The 17,111-nt window shown below is 42.1% G+C and overlaps 1 long non-coding RNA gene across 1 annotated transcript; it reads right to left on the bottom strand.

Moving 5' to 3' along the window:
• Positions 1-685: 685 nt before the first annotated feature.
• On the bottom strand, positions 686-16,685 carry LOC144467080 (uncharacterized). Its single transcript, XR_013493445.1, has 3 exons — positions 16,549-16,685; positions 5,041-5,162; positions 686-1,811 (listed from the first exon to the last, which is right to left on the bottom strand). It is a non-coding gene; the product is annotated as an uncharacterized LOC144467080 (long non-coding RNA).
• Between the last annotated feature and the right edge of the window lie 426 nt (positions 16,686-17,111).

Raw genomic sequence — 17,111 nt, 5'->3', positions numbered from 1 at the left:
TATTGCTGAGTGACTAACATGATGGAGTCAGACTGATGACTTGATGAGTAAAGAGAATTTTACCAGATTGCAAAAGTGCTGTATTGTAAGTCCTACCATGCATGACACAGAGCGTCTATGATAACATTACTCAAAGTCTCAATTGTTCAAGAATCATGGGATTAAATGTACCCTCCGCTTACAGTTAGCTGTTTCTCACCAAACCTTTGGCGAAACAAATATATCAAATGCATTTAGAGATCTAGTGTTTAGAATTTAGAGGCACCTAGTGGTGAGGTAGCAAATTGCAACCAACTGAAGCTTGTTTGCCAGGTGTGTGGGAGAGCTACACTGGCCAACACGATACGGCAAAAACGTGAAGGGCCCTATCTAGAGCCAGTGTTTGGTTTGTCCATTGGGCTACTGTAGAAACAACATGGTGGACCCTGTGGAAGAGGACCCGCTCTATATGAACATAAAAAAAAAAAAAAAAATTATTCTTAGTTTCATGTGATTATACACTGATAAAAAAGTTATTAATATTATTTTTATATATCAATAATATATCCCCCTAAATCATACACACTCAACCTTTAGATAAATAAAAGACATGGAATAAGATAAATTTACCTACTCATAAAACATTTGCAACACAGTTTCTTATTTATATTTTGAAACAAACATTGTACATCCATGTTTACATCAGTTAGCAGTCTTGTTTCCCACATATTGCTGGCACGCTGCTGTGTTTTTTGGCGCACAACCAACATTATTGGCCAATCACTGAAATAGCAATAACGCCGCTGGCAGGAGTGTGTACTAAATCACCTATGTGTGTGAGACTAGAGATACAAACGAAACGGGGACTTGCTCTTGGAAATGTTAGTCCATGGCACCACTAGTGGTAAAAAAAAAAAAAAAAGTCCGCAAACTGTGATTTTTCCAGTCTTTGGCATCCATGATAAAAACAACAGTAACTTTACAGACTTTTATAGCCAGACCAGAGAGGGAATCATTTGTTCTGCATATTATTTGTATAATCCAGTAGGAATATAAGATCACTTTATGTAAAGGCTGTCCAACCAAAGTATTTTAGCTGTCAAGTTCAGCTCACTGAAAGCAAGCCACTAATGATTTTTACAAATAATCAGATAATCAATAAGTTTTATCACTCCTGTTAAAGTTATCACTGAAATAATAACACAAGTTCTCAGTTCTTTTGAAAACATGTCTCCACTATGGTGAAATTTACTTCCCTGCAGCTCTTCGTTACAAAACATGCCACACACTGTAGTTAATCTCATGTAGTATTTTTGTAATAGGTGTTCTGATTGTAACCACAGCTCCCAACTCATTAGACATGAACAGACAGGGCCAAGGTTGGGTTTTGCCATCTCATTTGCATGTTTTCATTGTTGTTGTGCCAAGCAGACATTCGCGGCAATCCACATCAGACTGCCAATAAGGCAGCTTTTAAAGTAAATATGCTGAACATTCCTGTGTGTTGTGATTGTGGTACAGTGTGTTCTCGCACATTTCTGGGGCAGTGTTTGAGGCATGTCCTACCCCTCTGCGCGTCAACACTCAACAGTTAGGGCCCAAAGAGAGAGTATTGATTAGGGGTCAGCGGTCTGCAGGCAGTTTATTTACTCTCCTCTGCAGCTCGGCAATTTGAAGGGAGGAGCTGACAAATTCTCCTGAACAGCCTCTTTGTCGATTTTGACCTTTTCTCCTCTCTTATCCCTCTCCACCACTCGAACTTCCATCCAGGAAGGAAGCCGTTGCTGTGAAACACTCGGCCCGGCTTCCTCTGTACATCATCTGTCAGGTCTCTTGGAAAAACAAAGACAGAAGTGGTTTTGGACATTGTTCTATCTATCCATCAGTGTGTTTGGGTTATCTTGCAAAGCACCAAACATTTAGTTTGAACTCTTTTTGCATATGTGCAGCACTTCAGTGAAAACTCCACTTTTATTTAATCTCTACATTTTGACTCATTCACTCTTTCACTCTCTTTCCCTCTCTCTCTCAGCTCTTTAAGGTGTTTACATAATGAACATATTGAATTTGTTACTGGGCCCAAGTCTTATTTCCACTTCACTCTGGGTAAATAAAAGGATAGACCCTATATTAAAACATATTTTTAAAATTATATGATAATTAAACCAATTAGAAGTTGTTTATGGGCCCGTGCTTGGGTTATGGCCACTTTGGGCATACCATTGAACAATGTGGATCTTGTTTGGCTGACGTTTGAAGCGGTTTGGCTGTTTGGAGGGTCCTGTTAACCGAGACTTTTAAATAGCTGCTTTTTGAAGCCCTGTCGTGCGCTGTGCACTCACCCCAATCCGTGGGCTCCTGGAAACCCGAGGGGAACATTATCAAATTTAACACAAAAACACACATTCTGTTTTATATTTTGTCAACCATATCCCCTCTACCAACTAGCCTCCCATAAAAAGACACAAGTCTCTTTTTTTTACTAGAGCTCCTGCTGTTTTTCACCAACATATTCGTCTTGTCAAGCAAGTGTTGATCACACCTGGCCAAATCTCAAATTCCCTGGGAATTTGCCGTTGTGTTTTATGTTGATGAATCATATGAATCACTTACATGCCTACTCTTACAGCTAGGATGGGCAGGAATGTAGAGAAGAAAAAAAAGGCAGAATTTAAAAAATACACCCTCCTCCTGCAGCTCCATTCTTGCTGTCCTAAGCTCCTCCCACCAGACAACCAGGGGCATATGCACAGGTTTCATATAATAACCCAGTGTTTCCCATACATTGATTTATTTAATCCTATTTCATTGTAGAGGTTCACGGAGGTCATTCTCTCAGCCCCTCCTTGTCTCTGTTTATCAGACCACAAATGAGACAAGAATTAGCAAGCTAATGTTAGCCACCTCACGGTCCCTCCACCTTGCTCCCCGCCACTGTTGACTGCTTCTACAGGAGGAGAGTGGGCAGCAGCACAGAAGAGGGACCATTGGTCATTGGCTGTAATGACTCAAATTCTGCCAGCACAAACCTCCCAGCACCTGGTGTCACAGCGGGCTTGTACCCAGTATCAGGTCAAACCAGTGTAATGGCAGCAACCAAAAGTTTGCTGATCCATCTGGGAGTTGGGGCTGTGCGGTCCCCCTGAGCTGTGGTCTGAGCTGGCCAGACTTAGGTTGCTGTGGCTGCTGACTGGGGGTTCATCTCCTGAGCTGCTCCCTGCTCTTCTCCAGGCAAGGTGGTCTTTAGAGGCGGGGAGTAAGGCAGAGGACACACCGCAATTCGAGGCTCTTGCTAGCGTTAGCTACAAAAATGTGAACCTAACGCCCCAGCAATGAGCCTGTGGTGCTTGAAGGCAAAACTATTAGCAACATTCTCTCTTTTTTTTCTTTGGTTACTTGTCAGACTCTCATTTTGTTTGATAAGTCCATCTTCCTTTTTTGGGTTGCTTTGCAGTGTAGGCAGTTGTTGCCAGTGCTGGAATAGCAATTTTCTTTGCAGGATTCTCAACCATTGAATCAGGCTTTCACCAAAAGGATGTGCACATGCATCTGCATTTGTAGAACAGCCAATAGGAATGCCCTCTCTCTGAAATGACCTGTGATTTGCCAAAGTCTCCTGTCATGGGTTAGAAGCCTGTATACAGAGCCAAGAGGAGGCAAGAAGTCTAGTTTTCTCTCAGTCCACTTGAATTATGGTAAGATCAAGGTTATTATGGGATTTTTGCCCAGTAAAGCCAAAATTAAATGAAATTCTTTCACAAGCTACTTTATGCATCAATATCTAACATTTTTCACCTAAATTCACATTAAAGGTGCTGTATGTATGAATGTGGCCAAAACGATTACTGCACTCAAATTCAAAATACTGTCCGCCCCCCCCTCCCCTACAGATTCGAGGTTGCTGGACAGCGGCATGCTGGAGACTGATTTGTTTGCCCACGGGCGGCTGCCGTGGCAGGGCCGCGTCACCGCATCCTTGATCTGCGGTTTTCCAGTGGACTGTTTGGGCAAGTCCGGCTTCTCTGCTGCTAACGCTGCTGCCGGGATACAGCTGAGGAGACTGCTAATGCTATGTACTGGGACACTGCTAATGCTGCTTGCCATGCTGCTGTAGCTCAGTCGTAACTGTAACTGATGCTGAGACTCTACTGACTGCGTGACTGGTAGACGGCGGTGGGTGGCTCAACAGGACAAAACACAAATTCAAAACATAAATATGATTTGCGGACCGTAAATTTTTTTTTAAAATGCGAATATTCTGGCTGTACTATTGTTGTCGGTGAGATCAGTATGTTATATGAACATTATTCCTTAGTCTCTGTGACATATTAGGAGGATTTTACGACTATTTGCTTCAGATTTCTTACATATAGCTCCTTTAACTTGTGCTGTTACAACATGAAATTTGTAGAAAACTTCTTGTACTTCTGTGTTTATATCACTTCAGCTTTTAAAATATAATGATTTAATCTTGAGAATTTCATTAAACTCGCTGTCCTGCAGCTTGGAATTGAGCGAAGACCGGCGAGAAACCATGCATCAGTGCCCTCCTTCCTCCCGTACATTTCAGAGAAGGCTTTCACAAACCACTGGTAAAAATGTTTGTCTCAAGTTAATGGTCCTCTCCTCACACTTGAGACCAAACAGAACAAACAAAAAGCACTTATGTCAAACAGCATCCTTCATTACATAGGAAAGAGAATGTTTTATTAACTCTAAATAAGCCCCACACCTATCGTAAACACCTATATTACTGTAATGCTATCAATAAATGAGTGAGAGGAAGCCTTTCAGCCTGATAAACAGCAAACAGCTCTCCATTTGCCTCTGACTAAAATGATTTAATGGCCAGATTGAATCACTGAAATTAAGTTGTTGTTTCAGTCCCAATGTATAAGCAGCCTGGCCTGAGCCAATGGGAACTCCAGGTAACTCTGTATATTTGCCTCAGACAAAACAAAACTTAGTCAAATATAACATACACAAAATAAAAAGTTAAGAAGTCAAGAATATAACTTAAGACATCAGTAGATTAAAGGAAATATAAAGAATTTTCCTTACCCTGGACCAGTTACTGCCCTGGACCCATACGGACACGCCCATCTTATTATCGTATAACCATTAGGAAAAAAATGTGGTGTGAAAATAAAAAATAGATAAATGATTGAATGTGTGCCAGGACCCTAGAAATGGGAAAAATAAAATTATCAATTAATTATAAATGAAAAAGCTTTTCACTTTCAAGTGTAAAGCTTTATATTCATTTTACTCCATTTTAATTTGTCATCTAACAGTGTTATTTACTGATGTATTCAGTCATATTTGTTTGATAAACTTTAACTAAATTTTTCAATTTCGGGGTTGCATAGATTAGGGCCATAATCACCTATTTAAAATTAGGGGCCATTTTTAATCAACACTCTCTGTGAACCAACTCATGGGGGGGTTCTCCCCAGGTGAAATTTTGAAAAACATAACAGCTAAACTGACCATTTTAAAGCCTTTTATAACAAAAATCTTATATTAGTGGTTCTCAAAATTTTGGTGACTGGGTGCCATTTTAGGGAGCTAGCATATGACCGAGGGTTGCACACACAGATGTAGACAACCTTGGCTGGAGACATTATGTTTTTGAATTGGTGGTCAAAGATCAAGGTCACTGTGATCTTACGAAACATGTTTTCTGCCATAACTCATGCTAATTAAGACAACATTTCACACAATGACATTTTATATCCAAAAGGTCAAAGGTCAACTTCACAGTGACATCGTAATGTTCTGCAAAAACACTTTTCTGACCATTACTCAGCATCAGAACTCAGGAACAGAAGGGAAGACATTTGGTTGGACACTGAATTGGTGACACTAATCTTGGGTGTCCACCTGGAAACTGCTGATTGTATAGATCTTCTGTGCTGCTGGAGGGAAGACGTGTGTCAAGAATCCATGTTTTCACAGACATGGATGTAAACTGTAACTGCAACTTGATGTAGCCATAACGTGAGCTGGTAATTCTAGTTTATATCTTACTATACTATGGCATTTTAAATTACATTACTCATTACATTTTTAATGACATACTAACATGTAATACTGCCATCATAACACTCATATTACATTCTAGTTTTCCATCTTTAATGCATGGCAGTGCATGGTTGCCTTTCGTATCATAGTTATTTTTATTTTCTTTATATTTTTTTGACAGTATATCGGGGGGGAATTCTGAGCATATTTGAATATCAGGGGGATGTGTACCTTCCCAATGTATATTATAATTACTGCCTAGCCATGTACATTTGTATGTGACATGTGACCTGATTTATGGAGCTCAGGTTTTATCAACACTTTGCCTTCACACTCATAAATCTGTCCACTGCCTCTAATATTGTTGAGTGTAGAAAGACACACAACATTACGCCATTAGGCTGCACGATAAGGCCTTGTTTACTTTTGAATATCAAACGACTTGGTTCATGCCCATAAAGAACCCACACGTCTTCATGTGTGGGAGGACTCCCAGGCCTGCACTCATACCTCTGGTTAACCATTATCTTACATCAGGTTTGGCATGCTAGGCCACAACCCAGATCAGGCCTGAAACGGGCGGTCGATGTGAAGAGTGTGTTTGTGTGTGGGGCGAGCGGCATAGGTCGGCTACAGTGGATCGGCATTAGCTGCAGCGGCAGCACTGCTCGTCCTGCTCAGGGTATTTTTAACTGTCAGCACTAAATGCCTCATTCAGCCCTGGCATACCCCCCCACCCACCTCGTAACCTCAACCAGAATACCTTCACTTCTGTTTACACAGCACCACAGGCAGGCTTGCCAGCTGTTTACACATGCGCACACACACTCAGACATATCCACACACACCCCCTTACACATACTTAAAAAACACAAATATGAAGCATGCTTTCTCTGCTACAAACACTCAAACACAGACGACATCTATAAAAACTCAGTCTCCATGAAAACATATTCATATTTTCAAACACACAGATAGACTCCTCCACTCATACTGTATATACACACACACACACACACACACACACACACACACACACACACACATCATGTCATTTGGCCTGGGCCTGTCCTGTCTGTTGGCGAGTTAGAGGAACGGAATGTGTAAGAAACGGTGCCCACACATCGAGCAACCCGCCCAACGCTCAAGTTGGCATCGCAGACAGTGGGCAAGTGTACGGAGTGAACAGCAAGAGAGGAATGCAGACAAATAACTTGTCTTCATTAAACAATACTGCTGCAATTAAACACGCTAGTTCCTCACCTTATGTCTCACTCCTCCTATCATCAGATTGTGGAGATAATGGGTGGCACTATGTGACGAGACGATGGTTATCTGTGAGAGCCAGCCGGAGGGCAATCAATCATGCTGCTGAGACAGCTTTATGACTTCTAATGAATTTCTCCCACGCCACCACCAACGCTGGATATTCAATGGCAGCCAGAAGAAGTTGTTGTCTCCAGGCTGAAATCTGAAGGCATTTATCTGGCACTTATCTGAAGTTGTGCTCTTTTGGCAAAAAAGTCTGAGCTTTTTTTTGGGCGTGGATGGGATCTGAAGTCGTCTCATGGTAGACAGCCATTGTTTTTCCACACCTACTGTTAGTTTCAACATTGCATCACCCAGTGTGCACTGCTGTCTCTTGGGCCCCTTGCGCTTCTTTCCCTCTGTTAGCTCCCGACTCTGTTCAGTGCTAATGAATGAACGAAGGGAGCTGTGGCTGAGCTTCTCTGTATTTTTAGGGCTGTGTGCCTGTGGTCTATGTGGCCTGTCCCATTCAGAGGAGCCATGGGGGGATATTTTTGGCCACGGGCTGAGTTGAGTCCAGGCCCACACAGAATCGCTGACAGACGCAGGCAAGGAGGAAAGAGGGATGTTTTCCTATTGGGAGGAAACCAGGCCTGATTATGGAGGGGAGAGAGAAACCAAGAGAAAAGGCAGATGACTGTGTTTGAATGTGTGTGTTTGTGTGTGTGGATTAGAGATGAGGAGAGTGAAAAGATAATTTTCTCTCATTTCCACACCCTTCCTCTTTGTAGCTCTCATATTTGAAAGGTTTTTAATTTGACATTTAGGTCTAATGAGGAAAACAAAAAGGGCTTCTTATCATAGCATTATCAGCTTTTTACTTTTAATTGTTAATGTTTTTCAGTTACACACCCACACAAGGTCAAAGCAGCCACACACCGCAGCGTGTTCACATGCAAATTAAAACAAAATAATGATAATTACAGTATTTTTTTCCCAGTTTTGTATTATTTTTTCCCTCCGCAGTTGGTTTAGTCCATATTAATGATATTAAAGATACCCATAGTCTTATTTATACAGCTCTCCAGATGGTATTTCAGTTGGCTCACTGATTGGAGCGATTTGCATGCTCCATGTAATGTGGATACAGCTCTCAGGCTATGATTCCCCATATTAATATTTAATTGCCATCAAAGTGTGTTTTCAAAGTATAGGGTGACGCTCCAGTCTCTCAGCCCAGTCACGATAGAGCTGATTCCGGAGCAGGGTGAGGAGCGTTGTGCGGTTCCAAAGAGACGAGCTCCCGGTCATCTTATCCCTCCCTCCTCATGCGCTGGCACCTGTAGCGCCTCTCCAGCAACAGTAAATCACGTGACCATTTCCTCGCGAAGAAATCCTAATCCTCGTGCCAGATCCGTCCGGGTGCAAGCAGCTGCCTCGGCCCAGGACATGTTGAAATCCGAGGCGACGGCATTAAGAATTAAAAACGCTAGAAAGTGGTCCCTGTGCGCGCCTTGTTTTGTCATCAATGTTCCATTAGTGTCACTTTATTCCGCGCCTCCCCTCCTTCTCCCCTCAGTGTGTTTGAGTCAATATCGGGAAAGCCGGCCCGTTTCTGCCCAAATGGTTACAATATACCTTCTTCACGCCTAAAGAGCTGACAAAGGTTATTAAGCTGATCTGTGTTCTGAGCAGGGGACAGGGCACAGCAGATAAATCAGAGCTGCTAGAGATATGTTATCTCAAGCCCTGGGAATTTGCTCAGAGGGAGAAAGTGTGAGGGGACATGGGCTTGTAGAAGACCATCAATTATTATGAAGCAGCAAATTGAAACCATCTTAAAATCTAGGATACATCAAACACACATAGAGACACCTAGTCAGTAGCTCTCCCCTCTGTTGTTCCTCTTTAATGTCTTGGTTTCAGAGTGAGGTACCTGACTTCCTGGACAGTGGCCTTGGTGTTTAGAGGACTGTCCTCCAGCAGGAAGTCTCATGGATATAATACCTATGTGCGGCTCCAGCCGGTGGCCAGTGTGGTGATGTTGATACAGAAGCAGACTTGACACACAGCTGTTGTTTATGATGTGGCTAGCCCAGGTGGACAAGCCACGGCCACAAGCCAACCTGACCCTGAATCCACAGATCTATAGTCCTGACCAGAGCTGTTTTTAAAGTCTTTTTGGGGGAAGACAAGTCAAGCAAAGTCCCAGCTCCTTTCAAGCAAGTCCATGGCAAGTCTTATCACAAACAAATTGCAAGTCTCAGCACAGGTCTTTAAGGTTTTATGGATTCCAACATTTCTTTTTAAGGCAATATACTTTCAGTTGTTGAAATCAAGTCCCTCAAACTTATTTTACTGAAACTTTTTCAAATAAAGAGGTGTAGAAAAGGTGTTCAGGCTTTTACAGACTTGATTTACCCTTTAGTCCGACAGAGATGACTCGCAAGGCTCAAAAAAGTCTTCAGGTTATGGTGACTTCACAGTGATTCAAGTCTAAATGAAAATCCAGGGTGTTGTATGTGCATATAAAGATATATGAGTTGCCAGTGAAACATTTCTACTTGCTCCCACACACACTGTGCATGACAAAATCAGGAAACCACTCAATTTCCAGGTTCCGTTTCCTAATAATTTCAAGAAAGGAGTTTATATGTAACTAGTAATTTACCAAGAATTTTCCTGGAACCATCATTATATATTTATAATGTTGAAAAAATGAAGTAAAAGTACACTAGGTGGGCACAGCCGGTAAAGGTTTCACAGTTAATTTAGCTCTCTAAGAAAAAGTCCTGTAATTATAAAGTAGTTATGTAAAAATATAAGAGGCCAGTTTGATTGAGTTCATAAGAAGCCGTTACTGTCTAAAAATATTTTCCTGGAAAGAGTTGTCAGGATGCTGGATTCATTATTGGAAAAACTGAAGCAGAGATCCATTGAGTGACCCATGTCAGTGAGTAAAGTTTCTTTAAATGCTGTAGCACCTTTGTAGAGCAAGCAATGACACATCAGTCTGTAGAAGCAGGTTTTCAGAAGCTGTTTTGAACACAGACCAGACTGCTGTATCATGTCTGTGGAAAGGTTGTGCCAGAGTATCGAAGCCACAAAGGGAAAAGCTTGGTCACCCTCACTGTTGAAGCTTATTCACTTACTTGCCGAGTATTAAAAGGATCAATTCCACTCTTATTTCTGTACTTTGAATATGAAGCTAGAAGCATAAAGACTGGAAGCGGGGGGAAGCTGGCTCTGCCCATAAACACGTGTTTCTGTATAGATTTAACAAACGAGATATAATTTATTAAAGTGGTCATAGACATGTTTTTTTGCTTTTACTTATTATTATGAAGTAAATGTTGTTTGCACAATATAATGGCTATAGAATAATGATACCATCTGTGTTTGGATTGGTTTCCTAGAGGCCTAAGCCTTGGTTTCACTGCGAAATTCTGGATGTGCATCAGCTGTTGTGCAATCAAAACAGGAAGAGGATAATGCTTTTGTTTTCCCAGGTAGCTATCAGTAGCCATCTCCAGTTACCAAAGAGTGTCAATGTCATTTCTTTGCCGTTACTATCTAAAGGGCGGAAATGTCACTAGACAGAGCAATCAAAGTAACTATGGAAAATAAAATGCACGGTGTCCTTTGTTGTTGGTAGCTGCTTGACTCTGAGGCAAACAGAAAGTGATCAGGGGTCCGTTTCACAAAGCAGGTTTAGTGAAAACTCAGAGTCTGTTAACCCTGAAATGAGGGAAACTCTGAGTTTTCCGTTTCAAAAAGGGAGGTAACTCAAACCAGAGAAAGAGGGGTAACTCTAGCCTGTTTCAGAGAGAGGGGTAACTTAAGCTCTCAGTCAGTTACCGTAGTAACAGACTCTATGAACCTAACCTGGAGTTTCTCTCTGTCTCCGCCCTCTTTCAGAGCCACACACTCCATTTGATTTCCTCATTCATTCAGTCAGCAGGCGAGTTTTGGCGTAGCCTAGTTCTGCCGTCTGTCATTTCAAAAAAATCAGAGTCAGTATGTTAGAAGTCCATTAGGCACAGTAGGTGTCGACTTTTTTCACTAACATGGCATGTCCTTTTGATAACGATCCTGTGGATGAAGGTGCAGCATTACTGCGCAGAGAATTAAATATTCGTCGGAAGATGGTTATCAGACCACACGTAGATGTTTTAGCATTTCCACACAATTATCTTTTTGAGCTATACCGTTTCACGTCACAGTCCATCATCTACATACACAACCTAATCCGTCCTTACATTTGCAACATTACCAATCGTAGTCATGCTCTCACATCTCAGCAGATATTGTGTGTTGCGCTGCGTTTCTTTGCAAATGGAAGTTTTTCGTACAACGTCAGAGACGCTGAGCACTTGAGTAAGGCAACTGTATGCAGGGCAGTCAGAAAAGTGTGCTCGTTTTACGAGCATCTGCCTTCTTTCTGTTGGCTGAGTAGAAGTCTGTGTTAGTTTAAATAGGTTTAATTATTTAACAGAACATGATATAGATGAGAAGACATTTATGTGTGTGAAAACAGCATTATGTTGGGGATAAAACAACTGCACAGTCAAACAGCCACTTAATATTTACTTTACAATGTAAAACGTGATCAAAATGAGGTACCCCCATGAGATTATGCCGAGGTCTTACCTTGATGCTGGCTTTTTATACTTGTGGTGCACGCGCTTAACTCCAGGTGAAACTACTCCGAGTTGATTAAACTGATTCAAATCAGCTGTTCTGGAACCGGAAACTCAGGGTTTCCTATCTCAGAGTAGATCAACTCAGAGTTCAGAATTAGACTCAGAGTCTGTTGAACCTGCTTTGTGAAACGGACCCCAGATTGTCTTTGCAAAATCTACACCAACAATGATACCACTTATAAATGCAAGTGGGGGTTTAAGTTGCAAAGTTATATGTTTCCATTTTAATTTAGCGAGCCTGAGAAGGGTCGGTAGGTGGATTTTGTAACATTTAGACAGACCCAGGCTAGTTGTTTCCCTGTTACCAGCTTTCATGCTAAGCTAAGCTAAGCTAACCAGCTATAGGTGTAACTTCATTAACCAAATGTGCCTGCTGTTGTTTCTGTTCATTGTAATTAGTACATAATGGCATGAAATGTCTTACCATTTACAAATAAACTCCTTTTAAGCAATTGTTAAAAAAAATAAAGATGATTATGTGTTGTTCAGAGAGAGAGACAGATAAAGAAGCTTTCAGTTTTGCATAATAATTAAATACAAACCTATTTATAGTTTTTTTTTCTCTCATGATATATGATATTTGGGAATCCATGAGTGGCAGACGTCTGACAACATTGTTAAAGCCAAATGGCTGCATGTACAGTGAAAGCACTGAGTTGTACTGATATGCATCTGCACACACAAACACAAAGGACGTAACAGAACTCTCTGCTCCCCCAGCCTTCGAGTCATCTCACTACATCAATAAATACAGCAAAATAACATTAGCAATAACTTCAACTATATGACCAGGCTCTAATATGATAGAATTAGTATCAGTGTTTTAAGGTTTGGCCATTTAGGTGAAATTCTAAGCCGGGCAGGGAGTAATTTGGACACAGGGAAAATTGATTTTGACCATCAGCACTTTCTCATTTTCAAACAGCGCCTGCGGCTAAATGGGTTAGCCTGTTAAGCACATTACACAGGTAGCTTCTCCTTTCCTCCCCAATGATTATGTGTCCGCCTTGAGCAATTGATATTTCTTGCAAATAAGAAAATTATCATATTCCATGACTGGAAAGAGAAATTAGGGCCTGCTGTTATGGAGCGGAGTCTTTGGACTGAGAGAGGGAGACCGAAGTACATTTTTTCTTTTCTTTTTTTATTTTTAAGGGTGGGGTGCATGTATCAAATGTCCTAAGCTATATTGGAATTGGGGGCGCTGTCAGGCCTCATCAATAAAAATATACAGTGATCGGCTGTAAGTGGTGGAGGGGGGACAATGAGGGTTGGAGGGACGTTGAGAATGAAGGAAGGGCTTTTACTCTGTGCTGAGGCAGAAAGAGCTGGGAACATATAGAGACGGGTGTGTCAAAAGAAAGCTGTAATTTCACCACCAAATGTGAATTAGTCTCATAAATCGTAACTCTAACAAAATTTATCCTCTGAGTTTGTTATTCTGCTGCTATGTCTGACTAAAGCTAAAGAAGCATTTCATCCAAATCATCTGTAGCCTTTATCAATTTTCTTGATACATTTATCTTCAAATAAATAATAACAACAACCAGATCTCCTGTCTTTTCATCTCTTATCATCCAAAGTAAGCCCATAAGCCCAGTAATGATCAGTGGGCAGTGACACATTCACTATGGGGCAGTCAGGCACCATAAGGCCATGAGGCACCAGTTGCTAGCAATGAGGTGTGTACCATGATGTGGGTTATTGAGCCTGCTGCATATTCAGTCAGTGGGGGCCTTCCCCTCGCCGCTCCCAGCCTGTGGCCTGAGAGGCTGTCTGCAGACTGTAGCTGGAGACCCTGGCGGTCTAAGTGGAACCACATGGGGGAACCTGATAGTGGCGCTTGGCCAGAGGAGAAGTTAACCTGGGCAGTGTGGCAGGCAGCTCCAGGTCTGCGAGATGGATGGTCACTGCCACCGGGCCTGACCCTTCAGCATGCGCATGCATACACAATATCATCATACATGCACACATATAGTATGTATATACGCTCGCGCATCCCTCCACAGACACTTTCTCTCACTTGCCCTGATGTATACACCTCATCCATCCTACACCCTCTCAGGGGCTTCTGCGGCTGCAGCGCCCACGAGAGTGGCCGACCGATAAGGAGCATTTACCGTAGGGCCAGTCGGCATGCGAACAACACCAAACACACTAATGGGAGGGAGACAAAGCCACAGGCCACAGACATCCAGTAAACAGCAGACCACAGTCCACGAGATGTATACTCTCTGCTCCATTTGACCATGCAGGTACACCGAGGCACCAACCAGAGTTGTGACTTCCTCAAGTCTTCACTTGCTGTGTGGCCAGGGTAACTTGAGTAACTGTCTACAGTAGGCTTGTATAAACCAGCAAAGGACCAGCTACTGTGGGAATAACAGTGTCATTAGGTTGGACTCTGTGTTACACCTCAGCACTGTGAATGATCTTTAATTGGTGGGTCAGTTAATAGGAATAATCAGTCTCTCTCTGTCTCTTTCCCTTTCCATCTAAGTGCTCTGCAGCCATGTGCTTCCAGTTAAGTTGGCGCTCAGCCCTGAGCAGAGGTTAAGTGAAACTACCTGCTCCTCTGTGTCTGGCGATTATTTGCTTTGTCCGCGGCGCTGCCAGATCATAAAACACTTGCGTCCACTTTCCTCCCGCTCTCAAAGTCCCTGAGGTTCATTATTGTTACGCCTGGACGTGTGGCTGTACAAGGCCGCCTTTTTAATGTCACGCTGTGACAGCCCACTGAGGGTTTCACTAACAACACATACCACAGGCCAATATTTCTACAGCAAAATGCACTTCAAACCTTTTCCAGAAAGATTTCGCCCTTCCTTCATTTACACAATATTGATGATCATCAGTCTGGAAGTGATACAGTAAATAATGAAAAATTAGGTTTCTGCAGGCAAATGGGATGAGACATGAAAGCGGACTGGAGTGCTGGCTCTGGTTTCCTGTCTGAATGGCTGTTAATTAATGGAGCAGACGAAGGCCATAATTCTTCACTGGCCAAAGACTGCCACAATGCCAGGCAGTTCAGTGATCACAGTCGTCTACAATGCTGCTGGCCTCATGTTTACATTGTTTTCCTTTTTTTTCAGTTTGAAAGAATTCATGTGTATTAGTCTTCTAGGAAACCCAAGCCACTCTCTCTCTTTCCTTTTTTTTTACCCCCCACACACTTTGCAGAGAGAAAGAGAGATAGGGAATCTGAAGCAGTAGATCCAACAAAGATCAAACCTTTTTCACCCCCTATCAGTTTGGAAAGCCAGTCCGTTCTAAATGATTTCCAAAACCGCAGGTGATTCGTCTCTGTCTCTCCCCTTGACTTCATTTGCAGGATTCGAAGATCAAAAGGACATGCAGCTCCTCTAAGATGAGCTCTAATCGCTTGAACTCCAGCGCAGTCATTAAATACAGTAGTATGGATGTCTCTGCCCCAGTGCCAGCTGAAAACGGCTTGCTCTAAATTTCTGCTCTCTTTAGCAGACGCCACTCATGGGGAAACATTGGCGCCTCCCATAGACTGTGATTAAAGTAAATGAATGAAATAAGATACAAGGAAATTGAAATGATTAGTTTTTATAGTAACCACGACGACTGGCAAGGCCCCACCGCCTCAGAACAGGAACGCCCGAGCCAATAAAGCGATTGCATTCAACTGTAAACGAGAGGGTGGGTGAGGAGGGTAGAAGAGCACATAGCAGAGTAAGACAAAAATTACATTGATTATGTATTCCAACCCATGGATTTCTCTATGAAATATGGTCAGCTTTGAAACATGGTTGAATTTCAGAGGTATAGTCAGGAATCCCCTAAACAATGTCTGGTTTCGATCACAGACAGACACTGACATTTCTGTCGTGCATATAATTCCTACCAAAACTCCACTTAAACATCAATTTTTCTCAGTGTTTTGGGAAAGTGCACATTTTAAACCTGCAGTAACTGATTTTTGGCCACTTAGGGGCAACAGAAACAATCGGTAAACGCAACATTGTGATATTATAACCTTTAAGTTGGTATGTTAGCAAACAGTTGCCCTTTGATACATTCAGAATATACAGAGCAACATTAGGATTCATTTGGAGTCACGTGTCTGGCCACTTGGCAAATGTAAGCCCAATAAGTCACTCTCTTTTTAGCTCTGTTTTTGGTCTGCACCAACCTGAATATATTTGGCTTTTTAGTTAAATGTTCTACTGTGTTCACGAGCTAGTCGCTGACTTTGTCTGTCTGTCGTTCGGTACTGGGAAGGCAGTGTACAATCAGTTGTTGACTTTTTTCACTGGAAACATGACAGTGTTCAGAGTAAACCAAAAACAGTGAGCTGAGAGTTGCTATAAAGTTTTGATAGAGACAGCAGAGTTGGGTCATAATTCTCCATTAGTTCATCATTATAGGCAGCCCCCTTTCACATACTGTACATATAGCAGAGGTGGGACCAAGTAATTGTTTTGCAAGCCTCAAGTAAGTCTCGAGTCTTTGCACTCAAGTCCCAAATCAAGACTGACAAGTCCCACGTCAAGTCCCCATTCCTAGCCTTAGAGTTCTTAAAGTTCATTCTCACTGCCTCGATGCAACATTCTTTAGCGCTTACCACTCTCACCGCAGCCACCAAGCTGGACAATGGACTGCCAGACGTTGTCCTTTAATTCATTGTTCATAAAATCATCCCGTCTTTTATCAAAAAGGACGGGGTGCTGTGAAATGAGGTTTATCAACCTTTCTCCCATACTGTCCTGCCTGACTGGATTTTGGACTCTCCTGGGTCTGCGCGACTATAAACAAACAATTTCATTGGCCCAGCTGTGTAGTTCTGCCAGTGAATTCCGCGGGGGTCAGAGTCTGGGCGGAAACTTTTTTCACCGCATGAAAGTTCCGCCCCGGTGTGCAAACTTCCATAAGAATCCATAAAATCAGCTTTTATATTTTTCTGCACGGATATTCGCCCTCAATGAGAATGGACTTTTAGTCCTTATCAAGTCATAATGCGCTCTTCACAAAATGTAATGCTGTTTTAATCACAGAATAATATTAGATTAAAGTTAAAGTTAAAACTGTATTTCTTTGTTTGAAAGACTTTGTTGGAAGTTGTTTGTTGCATATCTGTCTATAATTTTCAACCTGTACATTTTGCATGCTTTAGTAAGTAATATGATC

The sequence above is a fragment of the Epinephelus lanceolatus genome, chromosome 15 (genome assembly GCF_041903045.1).
Source record: "Epinephelus lanceolatus isolate andai-2023 chromosome 15, ASM4190304v1, whole genome shotgun sequence".
NCBI classification, from domain to species: Eukaryota; Metazoa; Chordata; class Actinopteri; order Perciformes; family Serranidae; genus Epinephelus; species Epinephelus lanceolatus.
This window is presented reverse-complemented; position numbering and strand designations above follow the sequence as displayed.